Genomic DNA, 6,056 nt, shown 5'->3' on the forward strand with positions numbered 1-6,056 from the left:
TAGGAGCAAAATTTTATCAGACACCCAATCTGCCTAGGCCTTCCTGGTTTCCAGAACAGAAGCAAGAAGCAAGTGAATTTCTCTTGTTTCTAGGTTACCCAGTCTAAGATGTTTTACAACAGCAGCCAAGCAAAAGGTCTAAAACAATTTTTTTTAAATTTAATCCAAAATCCAGTCAAGGATTACTTACTGTTTTTCATGTTATGTTTCCTTAATTAGAATAATTCTCCAGTCCTTTTGTGTCTTCCATTATCTTGATATTTTTAACAGTCCAGGAAGGTGGTTTTGGAGAATTTCTTTCAAGTTGGATTTGTCTGCTTGTCTCTTCCTAATTAGGTTCAGATTAAACATTTTTAGGAGCAACTGGAGTGCTGCAGAGCCCTTGCTACATTTGCAAGGCTTGTTTTCAGACCGGCCTTGCTCATCTCTCTGGCCTCACTGCTTACTGCACCCCTTCCTACCTTTCGTGTCCCAGCCAAACCCACTTCTGTGGCTCCTCCAGCCTACATCTCTTTGCCAGTTTTTGCACATATGCTACTGTATCTGCCCATTACTCTCTTTCTTCACCCTCTCCTTTGGTCTCATGTGTCACTGATACATATATTTCTGGTGAAACCTCAAATATCACTTTACACAAGAAGACTTACTTGACCTCTTGGGGTGGGCCACTTTACCCACCTACTCACACAGTTATCTTGCTTGTAGACCATTTGTCTTCAGACTCAGAATCTTGAGACCATTTCACAGAGCTCATGAAATCAAAACTATTTTTTTGATGATACTAAGATGTTATTTCCCTTTTTTCACTGTATTGATATTTTCACTGATGGTACAAAGGCAGTGATGGAAAAAAACTCCCAATTTTAGTGAAAATTGAGGCAGTGACAACCGACTTGTCATTAGTTATTTTACAATTTTTCTATTCACCCACAGAGGGGGGGCATGCCAGTTTTACTTAAGTATGCCCTTGAGTAAGCAGATTAATTTGGTTAAAGTACCACCCTGAATAATATTGGTTTCCATTCTGCCTCACATGACGGAAGGTGTGCACTAGCATTTCGCTGCTTACTGAAGCTCAGCGATCTCAAGGAAGAACATGGGCATGACTGGCTTTGAGTCGAGCCAATACTTTGTTCATGGGGTACCATTTTTACTTGAAAGAACAACAGACAGTTAAACTATGGTTATTTCCACCCAAGTGTTTGACAGACATTTTCTTAAAAATGAACAAAGGAACCTGTCATATCAAGAATAACAACCCACTAATAAAACTGAACATTCTAATAAAAATTAGAATTTTGGGAAAAAATATATTTGAGCCACAAGTTTATCCGTATCCTAGTTCTTAAAGATTTTTCTGACTTGATCAGTGCTGATTTTACTGAGTGAACTTTTAAATATTATCTGATGAACTGTGTCAATATTTGAAATAGCTGTATAACTCAGTGGACCAATATTTTCCAAGTGAACAATACATTTATTATAAAACACATGAAAAATTCACTGAAAGTACAAGATAAGCTAATGAATTTTAATGTAATTTTAATATATAAAAAGTTTATTGATGAGGTCTTAGGTTTCATGTAGTAGCTAACTTTTTTTTTTTAATTTGTGGGGGGGGGCAGCTCAGTCCACCAGGGGGCGGGGCTGGCTGGCCTATGGTGCTGGGGGATTGAACCGCGGTCCCTTGTGCTTTGCTATGCTTGTTCTAAGTAGGTGCTTTAGACCACTGAGCCATCTCACCAGCCCCAGTAGCTAACTTTTGAGAATTGATTATCTGTGGAAGTTTGTTAAGGTGGCAACAAAGAATTTTCAGTAGTATCTGAAAGGCTTTTAAGATGCTGTTCTGTTTTCCAATACGTATTTGAGTGAGGCTAGATTTGCCTTGTACATTTCAACCAAAACAACAAATTCTATCAGATTAAAGACAGAAGCAGAGAGGAGACTCTAGCTCTTCTATTAAGTTACATATTAAAAAGATTAGCAAAAGTTTAAAACAAGACTACTCTTCTTAATAATAGTTTGGGTTTTTTGTTTGTTTGCTTTGCAGTACTAAGGATTGAACTCAGGACCCTGTGCTTGCCAGGAAAGCACTTATTCTACTGAGCTATCTCCCCGGCCCCTTAATAATAGTTTTGTTTGGGGAAATATAGTTATCTTTTCACAATTATCCATTCCTTGTATCTAAATATAATGAGTTCAGTATGGTATATTTTAATAAATGAAAGAATAATGCATCTTTTTTAAATTCGTAGTTTTAATTTCTAATGCAATAATTTTTTTTTTTCAGAATCAGGGATTGAACTCAGGCACTTGCACTTGCCAGGGAAGCACTTATTCTACTGAGCCATCTCCCTAGCCCTGTAATAAATATTGATAGTTACAGCCCACATAATCAAAAACTCTTTGGGGCCCTCTACACTTGGAGTGTTAGAGTCCTTACCAATTGAATTAAGGAATAACATTTGTAATGGACCTTGAAAGGCATTCTAGACAGAGGTAATACAGGCAATGCTGGGTTTTTTTTGTTTTTTTTTTTAAAGGCCTTGAACCAAGTAAGGATTTTAGGAGAAGAGTGAGCAATAAAGTGCTGAGTGCAGACTAGCACTGTGGCTCAAGATGGAATGAGAGAAATGAACAATCATGAATTCAAACCCTGGCTGTTGCCTTTATTAGCCAAGTCAGTGTGGGGAAATTAATCATTCTGAGCATTAATAACTGTGATGTGAGCAAGTACAGGTTACCACCTCTCTGTGCTTGTTTTCCTCATAGGAGCAAAATGCTTAGAGCTGCCCTTGCCCCTCTGGTGGCCGCCAGCCACATGTGAACAATGAACATTTGAAATGTCACTTATGTGGCTAAAGAGTTATATTTTTAATTAACTGAAAGTGAAATTAAAGTTTTTAAATGGAAACAGTTTGAGCAATGTGGGTGAGAATAGAAAAAGAGATTATATTTTTGGTATGATTCAAGTATCAAAAGTCAAGTATCAAAAGTATGTTTGGAACCTTTTAGGTACATGATTTATTATTTTACCATACATTTTTTAAAGGCTTAAAATGTACTTTAATAAGTTGATGCTGTATTACTGCTCTATTTCTCAGAAAAACTCTAAATTTAAGGTATCAGGGATAAATCAAACATGGCACACCAATAAAAAAAAAATGCACAGCATAACTACCTAAGATAGGCAAGGCTAAGAGCTACAGTCAGACCTTCAGCATACAGCAACCCTATTCCCAAGATTGTACTAGGCCTATCAAGAAAAGCTGTGAACAGCAACATAAACACAAAAATGTCATTTCTGAGATGTCTTACCCAAGGAAAAGATGGAGGCAAGCTGACACAAGATTTTTTTTTAAAGATATACTAAAGTGAACATCTCTAAGAGAAAATGTCTTTAGTACATGAAAGGGGAATATATGGGATATAACAGAGCCATACATATGCTGTCTGGCCTCTGTAGACATTCATCTGAATTCTCACCTGGGAGCAAATGGAGCGATGGGGCTGAGGTCACTGGGAGATGTTTGGTTTTTGTGGTGTATGTGGCAGTGTCTCTGGGCATGAGGGGTGTAAAAAGCAAATAAAATCATTGGACAGAAAAAATTCAGAATGCTCAAGATCAATGGGACTCTAAGGAATCATTCTGTCATGGTTCCCCTCAGTCTTCAACAATACATTATATTTGAAATTTCAGGAATGTGTCACACAGAGCCAATTAAACAAACCACACAGAATTTGTTACGTATCACCCCTCCCTTGCCCTCTGCCCCCAGCATACTCCCTTAGAGTAGAACAGGCAGGGAAGACCTAACTATTGGGAGGAATCCCTAACACATTTTAAAGGTAGAATTCTGGCTAGTCTAAAAGGGCTCCTTCTTTTAATGGTTTCAGGAAACTAGACACTGCAGCTTTATTAGTATTGTTGACATTTGTTTGGAGCAAATTCAGCTCCAGAGCTGCACAGTTGAAAGCAGGAGGGGTTCCACCAGTTGCCCCAATTCCTTACATCGTAGCAGCCTGGCCAAAGCATTTATTGTTGGTGGCGTCAATCTCAAGGTTCCATCGGACATCATCGTGGCAGGTCCTGGAGGAGCTGGGGTACCAGCTGGCACTGGAGCAGGGGGCATGGCACCTCTGTTGTTTATGCCCATAGCACCTCCCAGAGGGATCTGGCCCATTTGTATCTCTTGTTCTCACGCATCAAGGAAGGTTCCCTTGAATGTTTCCTGCTGTTGCCGCATCATCTCTTCTTGTTGCCACCACATTTCTTCTTCAAGGAGTCTCCACTCCTTTTCCTGCCTGAGCTCCAGTTGCTTTCATTTTTGGACCTCTTGGTTATGCAGCTCTTCCATTCTCTGAAGTTGTTCTTGGTGTCTCATCAAATCTTGCCTCATCAACATAACCTGGTGCTCGTGGAGAACAGCCTCCATCTCCATCTCCAGCTTCTCATGGGCTTCCTTTATGTTGTGATCCATTTGATCCTGCTTCACCATCTCAATAGGCGCCTTCCAGCACATGGCGTATTCATATTCAAAGGAGCCAGGTTGTGCAAATCGAGGTGGCTGCTCTTGTTCCCTGTGAAATTGCTGGTTCTTTATAACAAGCTTTTTCTGGAAGTGCTTCTTCGTCATCTAACTGGTCCATAAGCTCCATGGTCACAAGCCAAGGAAATGTGATTAGTAGGAAAGACCCTTCACTGCGTCTGTCCAGAACTTTCCGTGCAGCTGGCTTCCCTGAGAACTCAACAATGCCTTTTCCTGAGGGTCTTCCTCGATCATCCACAATGACTACAGCCCTTTCCACCTAGCCAAACACAGAAAAGGCTTCTTTCTGTAGTTCACTGGACACGTGCTGAGGAAGGGTTTCCCATGGAGAGGCGTATTATACAGCTCCGCTTTGGCAATCTCTGTTTCCAAGCGGATAAAGCCAAAGCCTTTATTTTTATTTATTTTATTTTTTTTTTCAGAACTGGGGATTGAACTCAGGTCCTTGGGCTTGCCAGGCAAGTGCTTATTCAACTGAGCCATTTCCCCAGCCCCGCCTTTATCTTTATGAATGAAAACTTCTCCTACTTTCCCATATTTCTCAAATAGTTTCATTTCCTCCTCTGTGATAACAGGGGGAAGATTGCCCACAAAGAGGTGGCTATGTTGGGTAAATATCTTTTCTCCTAGCTTCCTAAAATTCTTCAGGTCAATAGTCAAACCTTCATTTTGGTTACTGGCCTGTTGCCCATTGCAGGTATTGGTGGAGGCAGCAGCTGCTGCTGCTGCTGCTGCTGCTGCTGCTGCTGCTGCTGCTGCTGCTGCTGCTGCTGCCAATGTTGCTGGTGGTGGTGATGCTGATGCTGATGCTGATGCTGATGCTGATGCTGCTGGTGATGCTGATGATGCTTCTTTGGAGCCTGGTTCTGCTTCTCCAAGTTAAACATCTTATTGCTCTGCATTTTTATACCCTCAACTTGATTGAAGACAGCAAAGTGCCTCCAGTCCTAACTTTGACTTCACCGATACCAACAGTCTTCTCTGCAGAGTAATGAAGATGCTACCCAAGTTCCACCATCTTGGGAAAAGTTTACCATACATTTTAGAAGGCTAAATACAAGCGTAAGTGTGTTCAACAAAAACATAGCATCCAAATTGAGATGTGCCTTAAACTTCACAGTGGGTCTCATTGTCTTGATATAAAAGGCAAGAATGAAAAATAACATTAATTTTTATTTTGATGACATGTTCACTAACAAAACATTTCATTAAAAATCAACAGCAACTGTTTCTTTTTTATATCTTAGTGTGGCTGCTAAAAATTTCAAAATTTGTACGTGACACACATATTTATATTTGACGGTGGCTTAGCACATAATTCTGTACCTAGTGTTAGGATTGTTACCTTATTATTATCTTTACTATAGAGATAGTTATCCTATAAATCCTAGAAGGTTAAAAAGACATCATGTAAAGCCCTCAGCACCACATGGGGCAAGAAAATGGCCCTCTACATCAGTGGGTAGAGAGGGCGAATGTGTCTGGAAAGAGAACAGACAGGGAAGC

General features: G+C 40.0%; 1 pseudogene; it reads right to left on the minus strand.

Moving 5' to 3' along the window:
* Positions 1-3,919: 3,919 nt before the first annotated feature.
* On the minus strand, positions 3,920-5,452 carry LOC101563175 (annotated as a pseudogene).
* Positions 5,453-6,056: the final 604 nt, after the last annotated feature.

This window comes from Octodon degus, unplaced genomic scaffold, assembly GCF_000260255.1.
Source record: "Octodon degus isolate 3935 unplaced genomic scaffold, OctDeg1.0 scaffold00008, whole genome shotgun sequence".
NCBI lineage: Eukaryota > Metazoa > Chordata > Mammalia > Rodentia > Octodontidae > Octodon > Octodon degus.